General features: G+C 49.7%; 1 long non-coding RNA gene across 5 annotated transcripts in view; it reads right to left on the bottom strand.

The window, feature by feature from the left end:
• LOC102446925 (uncharacterized) overlaps nucleotides 1-23,994 on the bottom strand; it is a 53,426-nt gene that overhangs the window by 16,280 nt on the left and 13,152 nt on the right. The window contains exon 1 of one of the 5 annotated variants that reach the window (XR_332044.5): nucleotides 11,543-12,191. The exons of the other annotated variants lie outside the window; for them this stretch is intronic. This is a non-coding gene — a long non-coding RNA (uncharacterized LOC102446925). Of the gene's footprint in view, nucleotides 1-11,542; nucleotides 12,192-23,994 lie in introns of those variants that run through there. 5 annotated transcript variants of the gene reach the window in all.

Here is a 23,994-nt window from a genome sequence, read left to right as displayed (position 1 = left end):
GGGAAAGAGGAATCCCATCTCCAGTCAGACCAATATTGGGGTTTATAAGCAGGGCTAAGACTTAGTCTTAGAACTGGTATAGGGATAGGGTAGCAGTGAAAGACAAGACTAAGGCCACACTAGAAGTGAGGTTTCCTGCTACCCAGTGAAATCACCAACAGCTGGGCTAAGTGGCAGAATCTCAGAACATAGACGGGGGAAGTGAAAATCAAGACACAGCAGAGAAAACAGGAGCAGAGGTAATAGCAGCAGCAAGCAGCCAGTTGCAAATGTGGATGGCGGCGGCAGCAGCTCAACACCCCTTCTGCCTTCAGAGATGGAATGTGAACCCATGTGGATGCACGTCTAAACCCTGAGGCTGCGTCTAGACTGGCATGATTTTGCGGAAATACTTTTAACGGAAAACTTTTTCCGTTAAAAGTATTTCCGCAAAAGAGCGTCTATACTGGCAAGTGCCTTTGCGCAAAAGATTTGCTTTTGTGCAAAAGCATCTGTGCCCAGTATAGACACGGTTTTGCGCAAGAAAGCTCCGGCGGCCATTTTCGCCATCGGGGCTTTCTTACACAAAAAATTCCTGTCCCTGTCTATACTGGCCCTCTTGCACAAGAACACTTGTGCAAGAGGGCTTTTTCCCGAGCGGGAGCATCGGAGTTCTTGTGCAAGAACACTGACAATCTTACATTAGATCGTCAGTGCTCTTGCGCAAATTCTTGTGGCCTGTTTAGACAGCTGACAAGATTTTGCACAAAAGCAGCCACTTTTGCGCAAAATCTCGGCAGTCTAGACGCACCCTGAGTGTTTATTGACCAAGGACAACTTTGAGTGAACTGTAGAGGAAATAAAAGGGAGTGGCATGTTAAAAGGGCATTCATTTATCAGACTTGCACGCTGCAAGGTGGGAAATTGAGCCAAAGGTTACTGCCCAGCATACTGCGAGATGGATGTTTGCTTATGATTATGTGATTTTGAATCACAGCTGTGTTTTCACAAACCCTTTCCCTTCTATTTTGTTATACATAGACTCAGTGCTTGCGATTAGGGAAATGTCACCTCTTAGAACCACCCAAGATGGTGTTTCATTTTGCCAAGTTACTGGGTGAGGGCTTGAGCCAGTTCTGTTTTGCACTGTTAAGAGGCACCCCTAGATACTGAACCTGGCCCTTGTTGCTCCTAGCACCCCCTGGCAAAATGGTATCACCTGTATTAGGCAAAGGTGTGACATGTTCTGCAGAGATGTGTCTTAAAATGGCAGGCTGCAATGCTCTGACTCTTTTAGCTTTATTTTATCTCCAACTATGACACAAACCCTCCTACACTAGGTAGAAATCACTATAGCCCAGGCTGGGCTTTTTTCAGAGCCATTAACATGTGGACATACAACATCTTTTTAAACATTTGTAAATATAAATTGACCTGGCTTCAGGCATGGCCAGAGGATGCGGGTGAGAAGTGTGGAGGAGACATGGTGAGCTAAGTTCCCTGTGAGCTGGGTGGCCACACAGCTGCCTATTTAGTGCCATGGAGGTGCTCAAGGAATCTGCCAGGGGACCTATAGCAAGAGGAGAGCTGCCCTGCCCCCAGTCGCAAGCTAGGCTGGCCTCCAACCTGCTGGGGCAGCCTGAACCCAGCCAGAGCAGACTGAAATGAGAGCGGCCACCCTAGCCCTGAACCCAACTGTAGCTGGGCCGATTGTCCCACAGCTCCAAACCTGCCGGGCAAGACAGGGGCACCTATCCTGCCTCCCCAGTCCTGGAGCTGCCATGGCATGGAGAATTGCCCTTCTCCCCAGCCCAAGTGCTGCTGAGGGGGGGGTCCTCTCTCCTCGCAGTAGCCCCCTCAACCCAGCTTCACCTTTTAGCCTGCACCTCCAGCTGGAACCACCACACTCCTGTATCTCACCTCAGAGCCTCACACCCTGCCAGCATCTCTTGCACTCTAGTCTTCTGTCCCTGCCCTAAGCCCCTCATCGCCAGCTCCTCCCCAGAGCCCCCACTCTCAGCCAGAGCCCTCACACCCTTGTATCTCAACCCTCTGGCTCAGGCCTGAGCCTCCTCCCACATTTCATATCCCTCAGACCCACTTGCCACATTAATTTTATTTTGAGATGTATCACACATCACCTCCATATTTCTGCACAAAACAAAATTCATTCCACTCAGGGGAAGGGAAAATTAGAGGGAACATGGCTGGTGTAATATGAAGTGGACTGTCTGGAAGGGACATGGACTCAGTTAAAGGAACAAGTGGCATGGAACTCTGCTTCTTTGTCAAGAATCACAATGTTTAGTGTAGCGGTTGCAGAAAAGAACCCTATTTTCATGGGCCTCATAAGATTGGCTAGAGTGGGTCTCATCTCCTACTATTTAGTACACCAACCTGATTTGCACATTTAGTGTTCCCTAAACCCTCCCCTCCAAAAAAGGAAAATAGATTAGAAAAAACCTTCATTCTAATGGACTTAAAGTTGAAAATGTGTCCTTATTACACACTAACAACTGAACACCTTTCCTTACAAACAGTATTATATTCTACAGTCTTTTTTTTTAAGCCCAAATATTGGATGCTCCGAAAACGTGCAGATAATAGAATAATAGAATCTTAGGGTGTATCTAGACTACTGAGTTTTGTCGACAAAAGTGGACTTTTGTCGACAAAACTATACCAGCGTCTACACTACCGCTGAGTTCTGTTGACATAACGTCGACAGAACTCAGCAGTTTTGTCGACGCTGGTATACCTCATTTTACGAGGCATAACACCTTCTGTCGACAGAGTTCTGTCGACAGAAGGTGTTATTGCCTGTAGGGTTGCGTCTAGCCTACAGGGTTCTGTCGACAAAGCAGTTTGCTTTGTCGACAGAACTCAATGTGTCTGGACGCTCTTTGTCGACAGAAGTTTTGTCGACAGATACTGTCAACAAAACTTCTGTGGACAAAACCCGGTAGTCTAGACGTACCCTTAGAAGATTAGGGTTGGAACAGAGACCTCGAGAGGTCATCGAGTCCAACCCTCTGTGAGGTGATAGGATAAGGGGTGGAAGTCTTGGAGGGTGGTCAGGGAGTAGGGGAGGCAGATAAGGGTAGGGATTCCAGGGTTGGCCAGGGGGCAGGAATACTAGGGGGTCAGGAAGAAAGGAGGTAAAATGGGGGACAGGTAATGGGACATAACTGGCTGTTTGGGAAGGCACAGACTTCCCTACCTGGCCCTCCATATAATTTCTATACCTGATGTGGCCCTCAGGCCATAAAGTTTGCCAACCCCTGGCTTAGCGCCATCCTTTTTGGAACCCCCTTTCAATAGTAGAAGGCTGCTATCTAATCCCCCCTCACTCTTCTCTTCTGTAGAATAAAAAAGCCCCGTTCCCTCACCTCTGTTCATAAGTCATGTGTCCCAGCCCCAAAAACATTTTTGTTGCCCTCCACTGGACTATCTCCAATTTGTCCATGTTCTTTCTGTCGTGGGAAGCCCAAAACCGGATACAGTGCTCCAGATTTAATCTCACGAGTGCCGAATAGAAATGAATAATCATTTCCTTTGATCTGCTAGCAGTGCTATTACTAATGCCTTCTTGATAACAAGGGCACACTGTGAACTCATATCAGTAACTCATCCACTGTGATCCCCAATCTTTACTGTAGACCAATAGATCCCCGGCCTGTAGCGGTGATTGGGATTCTTCCATCCTAAGTGAAGGACTCAGCACTTGTCCCTGTTGAACCTCATCGGATTTCTTTTGGCCCAAACCTCCAATTTTTCTACGTCACTCTGGACTCTATATCTACCCGCCTGCATCTCCCCAGTTTAGTGTCATCTGGGAACATGAAGGTGCAATTCATCCCATAATCCAGAACATTAATGAAGATGTTGAACAAACCAACCCCTGGACCAACCCCTGGAACACTCCAGTTGATACTCAGTGCCAACTAAATATCAAAACATTGACTCTTGTGCCTAAAGATCTTGCCAGATTTCTATCCGCCTGATAGTCCATTTATCCAGCCATACTTCTTTAACTTTGCTGGCAAAGACTACTGTGGGTGACTGTATCAAAAGCTTTGCTAAAGTCAAGGTAGATAATTTCCACAACTTTTCTCATATCCATAGAGTCATTAATCTCATCATAGCAGGAAATCGGGTTGGTCAAGCATGACTTACCCTTGGTGAAGCCATGTTGGCTATTCATGATCACCTTCCTCTCCTCCAAGTGTTTCAAAATGGGATTCCTTGAGAATCTGCTCTATGTTTTTTCCACTGACTGAGGGGGGCCGTCTGGTCTGTAGTTCCTCAGATCCTCCTTCTTCCCCTTTTAAAAAATGGGCCCTATATTTGCTTTTTTCCAATCATCAAGGTCCTCCTCTGATCACCATAAGAACATAAGAACGGCCGTACTGGGTCAGACCAAAGGTCCATCTAGCCCAGTATCCTGTCTGCCGACAGTGGCCAACACCAGGTGCCACAGAGACGGTGGACCGAAGACAATGATCAAGCAATTTGTCTCCTGCCATCCTTCTGCAGCCTCTGACGAACAGAGGCCAGGGACACCATTTCTATCCCCTGGCTAATAGCCTTTTATGGACCTAACCTCCATGAAATTATCTAGCTTCTCTTTAAGTTTTCAGAGATAATGGCCAACGGCTCTGCAGTCACACCAGCAAACTGACCCAGCACTCTCAAATGCATTGTGTCTGGCCCCATGAACTTGAGCATATCCTGCTTTTCTTAACCTGTTCTTTCATCACTGAGGGCTGCTCACTTCCTTCCCATACTGTGTGCCCTGTGCAATAGTCTGAGAACTGTCTTTGTCGGTGAAGGCCGACAGAAAAAAAAAAAAAGCATTGACTACTTCAGCTTTTTCCATACCATCTGTTATTAGGTTGCCTCCCCCCCCATTCAGTAAGCGTATGTCTACACTACCCCGCTAGTTCGAACTAGCGGGGTAATGTAGGCATACCGCACTTGCAAATGAAGCCCGGGATTTGAATTTCCCGGGCTTCATTTGCATAAGCCGGGCGCCGCCATTTTTAAATCCCGGCTGGTTTGAACCCCGTGCCGCGCGGCTACACGCAGCACAAACTAGGTAGTTCGAACTAGGCTTCCTCATTCCACGAGGAGTAACGGTAGTTCGAACTAGGAAGCCTAGTTCGAACTACCTAGTTCGTGCCGCGTGTAGCCACGCGGCACGGGGTTCGAACCAGCCGGGATTTAAAAATGGCGGCGCCCAGCTTATGCAAATGAAGCCCGGGAAATTCAAATCCCGGGCTTCATTTGCAAGTGCGGTATGCCTACATTACCCTCCTAGTTTGAATTAGGAGGGTAGTGTAGACATACCCTAAGAGTCCTACACTTTATCTTCTTCTTATTGCTAACATACCTGCAGAAACCATTCTTCATATCTCTTGCTAGCTGCAACTCCAGTTGCATTTTGGCCTTCCTGATAACACCTTCCATGGCCGAGCAATGTTTTTATACTTCTCCCTACTCAGCTGTCCAAGTTCCTATTTTTGTAAGCTTTTTTTGTGTGTTTAAGCTCACTGAAGATGTATCTGGTAAGCCAAGTTATTGACCTTCCATATTTATTATTGTTTCTGTACATCAGGGTAGTACGTTCCTGGGTCCTCTATAAGGTTTCTTTAAAATATAGACTGCTGTCCTGGACCCTTTTGCCCTCATATTAACATCCCAGGAGATTCTGCCCTTCATTTCCCCAAAGGAATCAAAGTCTGCTTTTTTGAAGTCCAAGGTCCACATTCTGCTGCTCTCCTTTCCTCCTTTTGTCAGGATCCTGAACTCAACCATCTCATGGTCACTGCTGCCCAGGTTGCTACCCACTTCTACTTCCTCCATGAATTCTTCCCTGTTTGTGAGCAGCAGGTCAAGCGGAGCATGGCTCCTGGTTGGTTCCTCGAACATTTGCACCAAGAAGTTTTTTCCAACACTCTCCAAAAGCTTCCTGCATTTGCTATGCATTGTTACATTGCTCTCTCAGTGGATGTTAGGGTGATCAAAGTCATCCTCCCCATCCCCCATGAGGACCAGGGCCTGTGATCTGGAAACTTCTTTTAGTTGTCTGAAGAAAGCCTTGTCTACCTCAACTTTCTCATCTGGTGGTCTATAGCTGACACCCACCATGACATCACCCTTGTTGCTCCTGCCTATAAACTTAACCCAAAAACTCTCAACAGGCTTTTGCTTAGTTTCATAGTGGAGCTCTGAGCAGTTATACTGCTCTCATACATACACTGCAATTCTTCCACCTTTTCTCCCCCATCTGTCCTTCCTGAATAGTTTATGTCCATCCATGACAGTGCTCTAGTCACGTCCATTACCCCACCAAGTCTCTGTTATTCTAATGACATTATAATTCCTTGATTATGCCAGGACTTCCATTTCTTTCTGTTTGTTTCCCAGAAAGACATTCGTGTACAGGCACCTATGATAACTAGCTGATTGCCTTATTTTCTTAGTATGAATCAGGAGGCCTTCTCTGCTAAACCCTCTTCCTTGTATTTCCTTCCAGTATCCCATATCTCCACTTATCTCAGACGTTAGGTCACCAGCACCCAGTGAACTTAGTGTAAAGCTCTCCTCACTAGGGGTATGTCTACACTACCGCATCTGGAGTCTGGACACCAGCAGCAACTGGTGGGACTGCATCGTCCTGGAGTGCTGGGAAGACTGACAGTGGACCCAGAACTTCAGGATGAGAAGGGACAGCTTCCTGGAGCTCTGCGAGAGGCTCGCCCCTGCTCTGTGCAGAAGGGACACTCGCATGAGGCCCGCCATCCCCCTCCAGAAGCGGGTGGCCATCGCCCTCTGGAAGCTCTCCACACCGGACAGCTACCGATCCGTCGGGAACCAGTTCGGCGTGGGGTGATCCACCGTTGGTATGGCTCATGCAGGTATGGCAGTCGTCGGCCACTGCGCCGGGGGCGGGAGGGGGGCTGCAAGGAGGGGATGGGCTGCCCCAGGGGCAAAGGGGGGACGGGAGGAGGCAAAAGCGCCCCGCACCGGAAGGGTCGGTCTGTCCCGGCCGTACTACACGCCGCCAGGGGGATTGCTTCCGGGAGTGGGGTATGGGGCACGAATGCTCCCAGCCACCCGGGCGCCCCACTTATTGGCGCTTTGCTGTGTCTCTCCGCAGGTGGTCAGGGCCATCAACCGGGTGATGCTCCGCAGGGTGGTCCACCTCGCCGACCCGGACGCCGTCATCCGGGGATTCGGCGCCCTCGGCTTCCCTAACTGCGGGGGGGCCATCGACGGGACGCACATCCCCATCCGTGCCCTGGAACACCAGGCCTCCCGTTACGTGAACCACAAGGGGTACTTCTCCATGATCCTGCAGGCCGTGTGTGACCACCGGGGACAGTTCACAGACATTAATGTGGGCTGGTCCGGCAAAGCACACGACGCCCGGGTGTACCGCAACTTCTTCGTGTGCCAGCGGCTGCAGGACAGGACCTTCTTCCCCGACCGCCACATCAGGGTCGGGGACGTGGACATGCCCGTGTGCCTGGTGGGGGATGCCGCCTACCCACTGCAGCCGTGGCTCATGAAGCCCTACACGGGGCACCTCAATCCCTCCCGCCAGGCCTTCAATGCCAGGCTGACCAGGGCCTGCATCGTGGTAGAGGGGGCCTTCGGGCAACTGAAAGCCCACTTTTGATACCTCTTCACCCATCTGGACCTGGCCGAGCACAACATCCCTCTCGTGGTGGCAGCATGTTGTGTGCTCCACAATTTATGTGAGAGAAAGGGGGAGGCTTTCCTGCCAGCCTGGATGGCTGAGGCTGACCGCATGGCTGGCCACTACGGTCAGCCCCGCACTGCCGCCATCCGGGAAGCCCAGCAGGGGGCCGTCCGGATCCGGGAAGCCCTGCGGGAGAGCTTCCTGGTGGAGGAGGAGGACTGACCTCTACCTTGCATGCCCCACTGGAGCCTTCTTCCACCCTACCCCCCTTCCCCTTTCCCCTCCCTACCTATTGTCAAATAAAGACACCTGTTTTTCAAACAAAAACGTCTTTTTATTTAACATAACTGGGGTGGGGGGAGGGAGGGGAGAGGCTGGGAGAGGGGGAAGGGGGAAACCTGGGACGAGGGAGCTGGAAGGGGAGGGAAGGGAGGAAGGGAAAGGAAAGCTCAGGGGTGGGGGTCCGGCTGCCTCTCCTGTCTCGCAACACTGCGGGTCCGGGAGCGTCGGTGGGGAATGGTTGTGGAAGGTGGGGCAGGAGGGACGGGGGGTGTGGAGGAAGCGGGAGCAGGGGGAGCAGGAGCAGGATCCGGAGCAGGAGGAATTGGGAAGCGGTCAAGCAGGCTCTGGAGGTGGCCTCGCAGGGCATGGCCCTGCTCCTCCAGTGCCTCCAAGCTCCTCCAGCGCAGTCTCAGGTCCTCCTGGACCCAGTGGTCCTGGAGATGGAGCTGTTGCTCCAGGAACTGGAGGTGCTGCCTCTGGTAGTCCTCTTGGTTCCTAGCTCTCCTGCTGGCCCGGGCACGGGCGGCTGCTGCAGGCGGGGTGGTGCGCCCTGCAGGCCCAGGTGCTGCGGCTGTGGTGCAACAAGACCAGCGGTCAATTACCCCAGGGGGCCAGGTGTGTGAAACCCAGCTCCCCTCTGCAAGGCCAGGGCCCCTGCAGGATCCCCAGCTGCTGCTCCGTGGTGGGCAAGGCCCAGGCGCATGGTCCCTGGGCTCCCTCTCGCCCCAGCCCCCCGTACACATAAGGGGAGCATGATGGTACTCACAGGTGGACGCCTCCCCGGCCTCGGACGACACAGGCGAGCGGTTCTGTGGGGTGCCTCGGGGGTCCTGGGTCCTGGGCAGGCTGCCGGCAGGCTCCTGGCTCTCGGAGCCCTCCTCCTCCTCCTCCGTGTCTGGGAGCGGTCCCTCTGCCCCGGGGTCTATCACCTCCTGGGGGGCAGGGACAGCATGAGCCCCCAGGATGCGTTCCAGAGCCTGGAAGTGGGGGCAGGCCTCCGGGTCGGCCCCTGGCAGGCAGGCCCGGGAGTAAGACTGCCGCACGTCCTTAATTTTACAGCGCACCTGCTCCCAGCTGCGCTGGTGGCCCCTGGCGGCCAGGCTGGCAGCCATACAGCCGTACACTGCCGCGTTCCTGTGGCTAGTGCGGAGATCGTGGACATTGGAGGCTTCCCCCCAAACCTCGATGAGGTCCACGATCTCCGCACTAGACCACGCAGGCGCCCGCCTCTTGTGGCCTCGGGCAGGCTCCTGGGAGCCGCCAAGCTGGTCCCGGGAAGAGGTGGAGGGGAGGGGGGCATCGGGTCGCTGGCTCATGGGGTGTCAGCTGCTGGGTGTGCTGGCACGGGTGCTGGCAGCCTTGCAACTGGCACAAACCCCGTAGCCAGCCCGTGCCCCTTTAAGGGCTCCGGGGCCGGGAGGGGGGCAGTAGAGTTTCCCTGGTGTTGGCCAGAGTGGCCACCAGGGAAAGCAGGGAAGGGCTAGCCTCCCACTAGTTTGAATTAAGGGGCTACACAGCCCTTAATTCGAACTAGTAAGTTTGAACTAGGCTTAATCCTCGTGGAATGAGGTTTACCTAGTTCGAACTAAGCGCTCCGTTAGTTCGAATTAAATTCGAACTAACGGAGCGCTAGTGTAGCGCCTATGAAAGTTAGTTCGAACTAACGTCCATTAGTTCAAACTAACTTTGTAGTGTAGACATACCCTAGGTTAGCAAGCCTGCCTGCGAAGATGCTCTTCCCTCTCTTTTTTATGTGGATCCCATCTCTTTCCTAACAATCCTTCTTCATGGAACAACATCCCCTGGTCAAAGAATCCGAAGCCCTCTCTCTGGGTATGTCTACACTACCCCGCTAGTTCAAACTAGCGGGGTAATGTATGCATCCCGCACTTGCTAATGAAGCCCGGGATTTGAATTTCCCGGGCTTCATTAGCATAAGCGGGGAGCCGCCATTTTTAAATCCCCGCTGCTTCGAACCCCGTGCAGCGCGGCTACACGGGGCTCGAACTAGGTAGTTCGGACTAGGTTCCTATTCCGAACTACCGTTACTCCTCGTGAAACGAGGTGTACCGGTAGTTCGGAATAGGCACCCTAGTCCGAACTACCTAGTTCGAGCCCCGTGTAGCCGCGCTGCACGGGGTTCGAAGCAGCGGGGATTTAAAAATGCCGGCTCCTCGCTTATGCTAATGAAGCCCGGGAAATTCAAATCCCAGGCTTCATTAGCAAGTGCGGTATGCATACATTACCCCGCTAGTTCGAACTAGCGGGGTAGTGTAGACATACCCTCTGATACCATCTCCACAAAAACACATTTACCTCCATAATTTGACAGTCCTCTGTGGACCTTTTCCCTCAACAGGGAAGATGGATGAGAACACAACTTGCGTCTCATAAACTCCCTTATCCTTCTTTCTAGAGCCACATAGTCTGCAGTGACCCACTCAAGGTCTTTCTTAGCAGTATAACTGGTACCCACATGGAAAAGTAGGAAAGGGTAACAGTCCAATGGCTTGATCAGTCTCAGCAGATACTCCGTCACATCCTGAATCCTAGCTCCAGGCAAACAGCAGACTTCTTGAGTTTCCTGGTACAGACGGCAGATAGATAATTCCGCACCCATTAGGAGGGAATCTCTGACCACCACCATGCATCTCTTCCTCTTGGGAGTGGTAATAATCCTGATCCTCTGAGGGGGCAAGGGGTTAAAATGTATAGAATTTCTATAAAAAAAATACTGGTCCCGGCTGCTGTTTGACCTTACACCCTTGAAAGGAATGGGATATTTGCAATTGACTACAATGGGAGCAGGATCAAACCCTTTGAATATTAACTCTCCTAAACCACAGTGTTCAGTCCTGTAGTGGAATTCTCTTCTTATGAGTAACATAAAAACCAAACTGTGCTTGTGTTTGACCCTACAATAACAAGCTGCAGAACTTGGAGGTAGAGAAGTGGGGGAGTATCTGTGTTTTCTGTCTGTTTCCCCATAGCTTCAGGGACATATCTAAATATAATACATATATGCACATAACCCTTTGTTGTTTGGCCACTAGAAGAGCAAGACACTTAGGCCAAATTGCTGGATATCCAGCTTTTTGGTTTTGAAATATTTTATTGATATTGACTTTAGATCTTGCCTAATTTACTTTAATTTGAGCAGGACCTGTACAGAAACCTGTTGCCTAGGTAACAAATGCTATACACCATAATAAGGCAAATTGCTGTTGAAATAAATAGTAATTACAGTTCTGGCTTTAGAAGTATTATCTTTCCCTTCATTTTAAATCATCTCCGATAAGATTCTAAATGCAAGCTTTGTTCACTCCATGGAAGATGGGGGTGGGGAAAACTTATTTCCCTTTGCTTCCTCCTTCTGCCCCATGATAGCAGCTCTAGTTGTATAAAATAGACATTTTTAAAACAATATTTATTTTCTCAAAGGTGCATCACTATAACCCATAAAACAGACAGTCGGAAGGCGCAGGTATTGAAATTATTCCTGTTTAATTTCACTTAAAAGAGCTGATTACAGAAAAACATCTTTAAATACAAATACATTCATACTTGACTTACCGCAGATTTTTCTCTCTCTTTTCCATGAAACCTACAGTCTTGTCCAGACAAGTGACTTTACATACCAATCCATGTTTATCAGAGATGGAATCTCTTCAGCATATATGGCTTTCCATATATTTCTTCAATGATTTGCAGACAAGTTTGAGCTTGAAAGAAGGCAAGGAATACATAGCAATGTGATAGCAAATGCTTTTATATTTGTTTAGAAATAATTGCACTGGAAAAGCAAATAAGGGAAGAGAATTTGGGTGAGTACATTCCCTTTGGAAACCTATGTCTAAGTCTTAGCTCAAAACTGAAAAGTGTGAGCTCATCTCTTCCAATCGCCACATCACAAAGTTACCATTAGTACAGCTGACATTCTCGGCTGAGCAAGTGCCATGAACCAAGCACTGGAATAGCAAAGAATTGAAATGGCAGAGCTGTGTGGAGAAGCACTGATTTTAATGAATGCTAGCTCACTGACATTTTATAACTATGTAAATTACTGGTGTTTGGGACAGTGTAGCTGATATATAAAATTGCCCCATACTAAGTCCCAGGTTCAGTCTCTATCAGCATATCTGTAGAGCCCAAAAGGCAGTGGAAAGTTTGGCCTATTGTATGAGGAATAACCTGCCAAGAGGTCACACAAAGGGCTCTGCATCCTGAAAACTGTCTGAATTCCAACTGAGGGGCAGACAAACTCCGAACTGATTGCGAGTTCTGCTTAAAATTCACCATTTAAGTACTGTTATGAACTACTCATACACTCACAGGAGGAACAGGTAGTTTGATTTAGGGGCTTTAATTCGAAATACCCGGTCCCTGCTGTGTGTAGACACTGGCAGTTAGTCCAGACTTATAAATTTCAAAAATGGTGACCGGCTGGGAAGATGCAAATCAAGCGCAGGATATTTAAATCCCAGGCTTGATTTGCAACTTGGAATGCGTACGTACATTAGCCTCCCTAGTTCGAACTAGGGGGCTAGTGTAGACATACCCTTATTTACAAGGGTAAAGATTTATAATCTTAGATTTCAAAAGGATATAGATGCTGCTGTGGTATGAAAGCTTGGGGTATGTCTACACTACAGCACTAATTTGAACTAACTTAATTCGAATTAGTTAATTCGAACTAAGCTAATTCGAATTAGTGCATCTAGACCTAAAAACTAGTTCAAATTAGCATTTTGCTAATTCGAACTAGCATGTCCACATTGAGTGGACCCTGAACCGAGGTTAAGGATGGCCGGAAGCAGTGCCGGCAGAGCATCAGATTAGGACTTAGAGTGTGGAGCTGCTGTGTCAGACTAGCCGAGGGCTGTGCTTAAAGGGACCCGACCCCCACCCCGGACAGACAGTTCTCAGGGGTTCCCCGCTTGCAAAGCTGACCTGGCTTGGAGTGCCCTGAGTGCCCACACTGGGCACATCACAGCACTCGGCCATCAGCCCGGCTACACTTGCCGCAGGCTGCCATCCGGGGAGCGGGGTCAATCGGGGGGCTGCAGAAGAGCTTCCACCCTGAGGAGCCCGCAGAGCTACCACAGTCCTCCCCATCGGGGGCTCGTACCCCATTCCTCCCTCACCTCCTTCCACTTACCCCTCCTTAGCCCCTCTTCTTGATGTACAAAATAAAGATAACGTCTCTTCCCAAATGGAATCTGTCTTTATTGAACAAAACTGGGGGAGACTGGGAAAAGGAGGTGGGAGAGGGGAAGAGAGAGGGTGGGAGAGGGGAGGGCAACTAAAATAATCAGGGGTTGGGAACAGGTCCCATATGAAGAGAGGCTAAAGAGACTGGGACTCTTCAGCTTAGAAAAGAGGAGACGGAGGGGGGACAGGATAGAGGTCTCTAAAAGCAGGAGTTGGGTGGAGAAGGTGCATACAGAAAAGTTCTTCATTAGTTCCCATAAAGAAGGACTAGAGGACACCAAAAGAAAGGAATGGGTAGCAGGCTTCAAACTAGTAACAGAAAGTTCTTCTTCACAAAGCAAAGAGTCAACCTGTGGAACTCCTTGCTGCAGGAGGCTGTGAAGGCTACAACTAGAACAGAGTTTAAAGGGAAATGAGATCAAGTGATGGAGGTTGGGTCCATGGAGAGGTATTAGCCAAGGGGTAGGAGTGGTGTCCCTGCCCAAGGTTTGTGGAAGGCTAGAGAGGGATGGCACGAGACAAATGGCTTGGTCACTGTCTTCGGTCCATCCCCTCCAGGGTCCCTAGGGTTGGCCGCTGTCGGCAGACAGGCTACTGGGCTAGATGGACCTTTGGTCTGACCCAGGACGGCCATTGTAAGCTCAGGGCTCAGGGTCAGGGGTATCAGTGGACCCCCTTGATTCTCTTGCACACCTGCTCCTGGGTGGCCAGGCTGGCAGCTCTCCTGCCCTAGACGGCCACTTTCCTGTGCCTAGTGCGGAGATCGTGGACGAGGTCCACCATGTCTGCACTAGCCCAGGTGGGTGCCCGCCTCTTGCGGTCCCGGGCAAGCTCCCGGGAGCCGCCAGCCTGGTCCCGGGAAGAGGGGGAGGGCTGGGTGGCAGCGGGTGGCTGGCTCGATCCGTGCCAGGTGCAGGGTCTGCTGGCTGGGTGCTGGCAGGCTTGCACCTGGCACGGGCACCGTAGCCAGCCCGTGCCCCTTTAAGGGGTCCGGGGTGGGAGGGGGGCAGTAGAGTTTCCCTGGTGTTGGCCAGAGTGGCCACCAGGGAAAGCTGGGGAGGGCTAGCCTCCCACTAGTTCGAATTAAGGGGCTACACACCCCTTAATTCGAACTAGTAAGTTCGAACTAGGCATAATCCTCGTAAAATGAGGTTTTCCTAGTTCGAACTAAGCGCTCCGCTAGTTCGAATTAAGTTCAAACTAGCGGAGCGCTAGTGTAGCGCCTATCAAAGTTAATTCGAACTAACGTCTGTTAGTTCGAATTAACTTTGTAGTGTAGACATACCCCAAAAGACTTACCTGGGTATAGACCCGGGCAGGGAGGGAGGGCAGCACAAGCCTCTCACTGGAGCTTCCTGGGCCTAGCCCAGGGGCAAGACGGGGGCTGTGGAGGCCTCTCACCAGTGCTCCCCAGGCCCAGGGGCAGAGGGGAGGCCGTGCAAGCCATCCCCAATGTTGTTCCCCAGGCCCAACAGGGAAGGAGGAGTAGCACAGGCCAGCCCTGGTGGCATTCCCCAGGCTGCCCCAGGGAAGTCAGAGGGATGTGCAGGCCTGCCCCAATAGTACTCCTTGGACTGGACTGGACTGGGAAGGGGAGAGGAAGAAACTGCACAGGCCTGTCAGTTCAGCCACGTTGGGTGGCCTGGCAGTTCTGTGGGGAGCCACCTTTGGGTCCTGGTGGGGGGCAGTGCTCCAGGGGAGAGGCTGCAGTGATGGGATCAGTGGGGCTTCTCCCCCCGGTCTGGCACTGGGTGCTCGGACTATGGGGGAAGGGTAGTGGAACTATTTACCTGGGGTGGTAGCGTGTAAGGAGGCAAGCCCCAGCCCCAACTGGCCTCTCCCTTCCTGGTACAACTGCCCCAGTGGTCACTCTTCTATAGCTGACCCCTGTGCTCACCGCCCCCTGTGGTGACTGTGCAGTGCTACGTCCCTTCGATTAACCCCCTCCCTTTCCATGTTATGGAAAATAATCATATTCCAGGCACTTCCTGTTTTCCTGCCACTACCAAACCCTGACCTTGCTTTGAATTAGGATAAGAAAAAACTGCATACCAAATTTGTTGGCCATACCTGTGACTGTTTAGGAGGAGTTCTTGAAAAAATGGACTTGCAGATAGACCGATACCTCTTAGACAGACAGATAGATAGGGTTATTGCACTGGTATACCTACAGTGATTTAGTACGACAGGTGCAAATATAACTCTCATAAGGGAATGGTAGGGTGAAATTTACTTGTGCTCTGTCTCTTTAAAACCTGAAGGTTGGCTGAAGAGGTCAAAGGGGACAGCACTGACTCCAGTTGCAGAGTAGTATGTGCTCTAAAGACTAGGCAGCAGTGGGGGCTGGGCAAGCTGTCTTTGTTTTGGGTTGTTTTTGTTTAATATTAAGTTTCATAAAACTCCAGTTTGAAAAGCGCCCCTGGTCTGAGTGTATAAACTTTTAGGCACCAGCCAAAAAAAAAGCTGGATTGCAATCAGTGAGTAACCTACCTGACACTGCTGTAGACTGTTCCAGAAAAAGATATAGGGAAATGTATTTGCAAGCATTATGACTCAGAAAGAGTTAGGCCTAGTCTACACAAAATGTTAGGTCAACCCAGCTACAAGCTTGCAAACCTTCTCTCGCTCACGAACAGAAGTTGGTACAATAAAACACATTACCTCACCTGCTGTTTCTGATATTCTGGGACCGACATGGCTACAGCAGCTCTCCAAAGATGACTCACTGATGAATGATACAAAGGAATTAAAGGCCTGTGAGAAGTGAAATCAAAGCAAGTTGTCCAGGAGTGAGACAAAATACTTTATAATAGCATAAGCAGACAGGCAACCCAAGAGAAGAGGATGTACTAGCTGCACGCAAACTGGCAAAGGCAGTACTTGTACCCACTGTTTCAGATGTGGCAATAAAGAACACTACCTACCAGGATACTGGGCAGGAAAATCACAAGAAAGGAGAAACAAAGTCAGTTTGTCTCTTTCACCTGATTTACCAGGAGTCTCCTATATTTGCCAACTAACACCAAAACAGCAATCTAAAATAGCTACTTTAGTTGGAAAGAGATACAATGTGCTGTTTCCACAATAAGGACACGGGGCACAAGTGTGTATAACCTCAAATCACTGAGGGGAAGACAGTCTTCCAGGAACATGCCTTAGCAAGCTTGATGAGCTATTGGAAATAGTGGACTCAATATCCTACAAAGGATGGAGCCCCTTTGCAATTAAACAAAGATAATAAGGCCTACCATGAAGATTTCATGTGTGCAGAAAGCTGTCACATCACAACTTTCATTACTCTATGTGTTTTCTGGAAGGGTATGTCTACACTACAGCGTTATTTCAAAATAGCTTATTTCAAAATAGTTATTTTGAAATAGCTTATTTTGAAATAATGCATCTAGACACAAAATGCATTTCGAAATAGCGTTTTGCTATTTTGAAATAGTGTGTCCACACTGATAGGACGTTGAATCGCATTTAAGGCTGGCCGGAACCGGTTCTGGCAGGGCATCATGTCAGGAGTTAGCCTTAGGCAGCAGCCACACAAGGTATCTGTGACCTGTGCTTAAAGGGACTCCCCCTGGACAGCCGATTATAAGGTTTCTCTGCTTTCTTGCCTACCTCGCTGAGGGACAGAAAAGCATTTTTTTCTCTGCGTGTTCTGGTTGCCCTCACTCAGGACACCACAGCACTCTGCAGCATGGAGCCGGAGCCACCCCTGGGCACTCTGGTGCTTCTCCTGGACGTGTTGCTGCGAGCCTGGCAGCACATTCTGCAGGCAGTAACAGTGTCCCTGGTGTGCCCCACTGGGGGCTTGTGCCTCATTCCTCCCTCATGTCCTTCCACTTACCCCTCCCTAACCCCCCTTCCTGCTGTACAATAAAAGACACGTGTTCATTACAACAAAGCCTCTTTATTCAACAAAACTGGGGTGGCGGGAGAATGAAACTGAAGTGAGACTGGGAAAGAAGGTGGGAGAGGGGAGGAAGGACGCTGGGAGAGGGGAGGGGGAAACCTGGGAGGAGGGAGCTAGCGGGGGGGCATGGGGAGGAAGGGGAAGGAGAAGCTCAGGGTTGGGGGTATCACCGACCCAACTGTCTCCCAGCACTGTGGGTGCGGGAGCCTCGGCATCCCTGGGGGTGTGAGAAGGAAGAAGCAGGAGCGGGAGAAGGAGTGGGAGGAGGAGCAGTAGCTGGGGAGGCAGTAGGGGCTGGAGCGCAGGAGGCAGCAAGCTCTGCCCCAGGGTTGATGACCACCTGTGGGGTACAGACCATGCTGCCCCCCAGGATGCAGTCCACAGCATCAAAATAGGGGCAGGGGTCTGAGTCTGTCCCTGGTTGGGAGCTGCCCCCTGTGGTCCTAGCAAATGCCTGCCACAGCTCCTTTATTTTCATGCGTACCTGCTCCTGGGTTCACATGTAGCCTTTGGTGGCCAGGCTGGCAGCCATCCACCTGTAGATGGTTGCGTTCCTCCATTTAGTGTGGAGATCATGGACATTGGAGGCATCCCCCCTAACCTGAATTAAGTCCCTGATCTGTGCACTGGACCAGGCAGGCGCCCGCCTTTTCCAGCCCTTGGCAGGTTTCTGGGAGCTAGCAGACTGGTCCTGGGGAGCGGCAGAGGGCTGGCTGGCACTGGCTGCCTGGCTCATGCTGGGGCCACTGGGTCAGGAGCAGCGACTGCTGGATCTGGGCTGGCAGGCTTAGGTCTACCCCTTTAAGGGCTCCGGGAGAGGGGGAGGAAGAGGAGTTTCCTTGGTTATGCCCACTGTGGCAACCAGGGCACCCTGGGAAGGGCTGATGGCCCCCTATTTGGAAATAAGCATCTACACAATGCTTATTTCGAAATAGCAATTTGGAAATTGGCGCTATTCCTCATGGAATGAGGTTTACCAATATAAAGTCCATGCTCCTCTATCAAGGTAAATTTGGCACTAGCAGTCCCAATATAAAGTCCAGGCACCTCTATCAGGGTAAATACAGCTTTGGAGCCCTGGCCGCCCAGAGAAGCCTTCTCAGCCAGCTGGGCCTGGGCTACCCCTGCCCTGCAGTGCGGGGCCTGTCCGCCCTGCCACAGGCTATGTCACAATAACTTTGCTGTGTGGACATACCCAGAGTAGATTAGAATCCAATTCAGTTTAACAAATGCACCTGCTGCCTTCCAGCGGGGTTTGCAGGAGTGCCCCTCAGAACTTAGCGACGAGGAGTCCTGTGGCACCTTATAGACTAACTGATCAGTTAGTCTATAAGGTGCCACAGGACTCCTCGTCGCTTTTGCAGATTCAGACTAACACGGCTACACCTCTGATACCTCAGAACTTAGGGACAAGTAGGGTTGCCAGATGGCTGAAACAAAAATACCGAACAGCCCCCCTTCGCCCCCCCAAAAAAACACCCGGAGAAATTTTGTAGAAGGGGGAAAAAAAAACCCTTCAAGAACCTGGATCACTGCTAGGGGTTACCAGGGAGTCATTAAAAAAAACAAAAAAACCAGACACGCATCATGGGGTGGTGGTGGTGGGGGGAGGACCAACCAGGAAGGGAGTGGTGCTGGCTGGGAAGGGGGGGCCTGGAAACAGCTAAGGGGGAGGAACGGGGGCCAACGGGAAGCAGGGCTGGTCGTGGGGTGGGGGAGGATCGGGCGTAACAGGGTTGGCTGCAGGATATTGGGGGAGGGGGTACCAGCCAGAAGGGGGTGGGCCTGGCCGGGAGGAAGGGGGGGAAAGCAGAGCTGGCGGGAGGGGGGTGCAGCGGCGCTGGCTGGGGAGATCAGGAAAAGGAACAGGCCAGCGGGAAGCATGGCTGGGGGGGGGGGGCCAGGGACCACAGGGTTGGCTGGGAAGAAGGGGGAGCGGGAAGCACAGCTGGCGGAGGGCGGCGGGGAGAGGTGCAGCGGCGCTGGCCAGGAGAGATAAGGAAGAGGAACGGGCTGGTGAGAAGAAGAGCTGGGGGAGAGGGTCAGGGGCCACAGGGCTGGCTGGAAGGAAGGGGGACCGGGAAGCACAGCTGGCAGGGAGGGGGGTGCAGTGGCGCTGGCCGGAAGGGGAGGTGGGAAGCAGAGCAGGCGGGGGCAGGGAGAGGTGCAGCCTCGCTGGCTGGGGGAGATCAGGAAGAGGAATAGGCCAGGGGGAGAACAGGAAGAGAAACAGGTCCTGCCGCCCGCGTTCTCCGGGGCGAGAAAAGCTGCTCCCCGTCTCCTTGGTCTGACCAGCAGACCAGGTAGACGGGGAGCAAAGCCTCGGAGGACGCCCACAGCGGGACAGCACAGGTGCGCCGCGGCTGTCCCGCTGCGGGCGTCCTCCGCGGCTTTGCTCCGCGTCTCCCTGGTCTGCTGGAGGAAGGGGGGGGGGCGCAGCTAGTGCCCCCTCCCCCCCAGAAGACCAGGCTTTTCTGCCCACGACGCCTGGGGTAGAGCAGCTGGGGCGCTGCTGGGTTGGTCCCGCAGCGCCGCTCCTTGGCGCTACTGGACCAACCCGGCAGCACCCCAGCTGCTCTGCCCCAGGCGTCCTGATTTAGCCGCTGCTGGTCAGTTTCAGCAGCGGCTGAATCAGGACGCCTGAGGCAGAGCAGCTTGGGTGCTGCTGGGTTACTCCAGTAGCGCCGAGGAGCGGCGCTACTGGAGCAACCCAGCAGCACCCCAGCTGCTCTGCCCCAGGCGTCCCCAAGTCAGCCGCTGCTGAAACTGACCAGCAGCTGACTACAGTAAGCCCGAGGCAGAGTTGCTCTGCCCCCGGCTTCCTGGAATCAGCCGCTGATCAGTTTAGCAGCAGCTGACTTGGGGATGCCTGGGGTTCTTAAGTTGAATCTGTATCAGTTTCAGCAATGGCTGAATCTGGACGCCAGTTCTGACTTACATACTGATTCAACTTAAGAACAAACCTACAGTCCCTATCTTGTACGTAACCCGGGGACTGCCTGTAACTGACAAAATCTGTGATTACTTCTTCTAGGCACAGAGGTGGATAAAGGATTTGTGGGGCCCATGGCCAGAGCAAATGGGGGGTCCCATCCCCACTCTGATCTGCCCGATACAATTTTATAATTCTGGATAGTTTATAATTGTTAAATTAGTACACCTTCTAAACAGTTTGCCATGTAATCAGTAACTGGAAGATAAAGAGTCAACCACTGATTATATACAAATTTTTATTTAATAAGATATTAACCAAGTTGAGGATTAAAGGTGTTCAGAACTGACTATTGAGAGATACAGAAGCCTCCACTACCAGTACCAGAACTTGTGACAGAGCACAGGAAGATTCACTTGAGAATGATATTTATGAGCTTATGAACTTGTAGATAGCTGATACTAAATCAAATGGATGAACTACATGTTACATTTTGTTAATGGAAATGTAGTCCCAACACTTCTCTTGCAAGAAGGGAGTAAACAAATGCTTTCAGTCATTGTTCAGACTTACAGAAGAACAAATTATGATCAATTTAAAAATAACTACAAGACAAATATTCCTTGTAATTGTAATGGATAAGTGGAGCAAATAATAAATATAAATCAGCTGAAGTGGGGATTACAGAAAGTTAAATGTTTGATGTGAACTCTAAGTAGTTTAATTCCAGTTGTTAATTATTTCAAGTGCCTTTTGCAGCATGCTGAGTCTAGTGAAAAAGTATGAATCATTGTCTGGTTTTAGCACGAACTATAAAGGAGCATTATGCCAACAGTTGGTGACCATGGTCTATTATACCATATAATTTTTTATACTGATATAGCGTTCTAACATTATTTATTTGGAAGGTTTTAATCCACCATGTCTTAGATCTCTGATTCCCTTTTTGTATAGCACAAACTAAACTCCTTCCATAAGTGTCTTTAAATGTGATTTTCAAAGGAGTTGGTTATTACTCATTTCCCTAAAAGGATGAGTTGTCTTGCCATAAACAATAATTCTGCTAGCTTGAGCATGACAATTTTAATAAGATCTTAAAACAGCTTTTGCTGTACATCATGCTGTAGCGGCGTTTTATGAGCAGCTTTGCTTCAAATATTAGCTCTCACAATTATGGGAATTTGCCACTCTGGTATGAATATTAGTAAATACAAGCAATAACAATTCAGCATTTAGGAGGTCAGGGTCTCTTTTTTTAATACCATGATTCACTGGGCAATTATTGAAGACATGCTGAGGGAGTGGGTCAGACATTTCTCCCTAGTTCCTTTGATTTTATTTGATTTTCTTGATACAATTGCTCAAATACTATTGACCACATCATTGTTGCCAAGTTTATGTACATAACTACACTAAATCAGTGTAGTTATGTATATAACTACACTAAATGAAGCTTGAGCTGTGCAAGCCCTGGAAAATCTTACCAACTACTTTAAAGAATTCTGGTTTTGGCGCTGGAAAATCTTGCTCTTGCTAAGGACCCTATGTCTCAAATATATAGCTGGAATTAGTCTGTCTCATATGTGTTAGTACTGTTAAAATAGATGTTACATTTATAAGTATGTGTGTAGCAGTTAGACTTTATAAAGGATTTGTAGGATAGATACTGCATGTCGTAATCTCACTTTAAACACCTGTACCCTATGTTATAAAGTGATATTGTTTGCATTATAATCCTTTGTAATTATGTGATGAAAGAAACATTAGTGAATTTAAAAGCTGCCTTCTTATAGAAGGTGTTAGGGCTAGATTACCAAGGGGACCATTAGAAACCAAATAAACAAGTCTGAAATATTAAAAAACAAAAACTTTGTTAATTGCATTCCTCACAAACACAGGTACCATAAAGAGGAGACATGCTTGTAAACACATCCCATCACTTTGAACTCTATGGGAAAGGGAATAAAAATCCCTAACTAGAAGAAACTATAACTCTGTGCTACTTGGACTTTTGGGAGAGCAAAATTTCTAAGCATAAGCAAGAGATCCCAAGCTGCTTAGCTCAGGTTAGCCCTAAAGGACATAGAAGCTAATGTAACATGCAAGCTTTATATCATATTTGGAACTCAAGACACTAAGTCATTTGCGTGTGTGTGTGTGTTTACCTAATTTACTGTGTAAATAACCATTATTTTCCTTTCCATAATTGATAACTCTTTAGGTCATTATTATGAGACTGGCTACAAGCACTGTCTTTAGTGTAAGATCTCCAGTGCAATTGACCTGGAGTAAGTGACTGATCCTTTGGGACTGAGAGTAACCAGAGTATTGTGATTTTTGGTATAAAGGTCCATCACAAAAGCAAATTTGTTTAGGTGCAAGTTAGACCTGACCATTCAAGGTGTGGTCTGGGATCCCCTATTATAGTGTCTGAAGAGTTTACACTTGATACTTGTTTGATGAAATCTAAGACAGAATTCACTACTAGTTTGGAGTCTGTGCCCTGCTCTTTTAACAGTCCTACCCTGAGGTTGGTACTTATGTTCCTGGGCTACTCCAGACAGCTTGACACTGATTACACCATAAAACCAAAGATCTCCATGAGGATAAAATCTTTGCTTCTTATGCTCTACAACTCCTTGCTCTCAGGATTATAACTTATCCCAGACACAATCTGCAGGAGTCACTGTAAGGTATGTTCCAAAAAGCATGGACAAAAAGCAAAACGACGCAAAGCGGCGAATTTTTTTTCCCACAGCTGACTTGTTTGTGCAAATTGGTCCTTTTTTTTCATGATGTAAAAGCAGGGAATGGGAGGACTTATAATGCAACAGTTCCTACAAGTGTCAATGATGTTAGCGCGGAACCGACGTATACCAGAGCAACATATAGCTGGGACGCCCTGTATCTAAAATATCTCTGAAAACCTAGCTTTTAGAGGACAGGGGGGCAAACTTCAGCCCATAGGCCACATCAGGCCCATGGCACCCTTCTGTCTGACCGCCCAGCTGCTGCCTGGGGAGACTAGCCCCTGACACCCTCCTTTCTGGTCTCCCTCATACTCAGCCTCAGTTTGCCATGCTGAAATGCTGATGCTCTAGGCAGTTCAGTTGCAGTGCCTTCTGCTCCAGTGATCCAGATGGTGCAGCTGCAACTCCAGCCAGGCAGCATGGCTGTAGTGCTGCTAGACCCAGTGCTCTGAGTGGCACAGATGCAAGCTGTTAGCTGGCCAGCACAGCTGCAGCACAGCCAACTCTGGTGCTCTGGGCAACGTGATCAGGACAGGAGGTAGGAAAACTTGGATATGGGATGAGGGGCAGCTGGGGTGGGGAGCAGGGAAGATTGGATAAGGGTGATGGGTTCCGGAGGCCAATAAGGGGATGGGAAATAGGAAAAGGTTGGATGGAGGTGAAGGTCCTGGGAGGGACAATCAGAGCACAAAGAGTGGGGGGGGGGATCGGGTCAGGGGCACGGAGCTGGGGATTATGTAGGGGGTGGGAGCCAAGCCATGCCTGGCTGTCTGGGGAGGCACAGCCTCCACTAGCCTTCCCTACCTGGCACTCCAAACAATTTCAGCACCCTGATGTGGTCCTTAGGCTCAAAAGTCTGCCAACCCCTGCTTTAGAGAGTAAACTTTTCAGGGTAGAAACTGTACTTTTTATTTATGTGTAAAGTGCCATGGACACTTGTATCATTATGGGGATAATAATCAATAACTGCAAAATCCTATTTCAGTATTCTAACAAAAACCACCAGATGGCAGTATCATAGTTATCTTGTTTTGCTATCATAGTTAATTTATTTTCTTGCTAAGAAAACGTATTTAAATGATACATTCATAGCATTATTATTACCTTGAAAATTAGTTTTAAAAACATTCAGGAAGTATTTCCAGGCACCTGTGTTCTTTTTATAGCCTGCCAGTTATGCAAAGCTATTTAAAGATAAATTATAACAGTAAGT

Source organism: Pelodiscus sinensis, chromosome 1 (genome assembly GCF_052426305.1).
Source record: "Pelodiscus sinensis isolate ZL-2025 chromosome 1, ASM5242630v1, whole genome shotgun sequence".
Lineage (NCBI taxonomy): Eukaryota > Metazoa > Chordata > Testudines > Trionychidae > Pelodiscus > Pelodiscus sinensis.
Note: the sequence above shows the minus strand (reverse complement) of the source record. Positions and strands in the feature narration are given on the sequence as shown.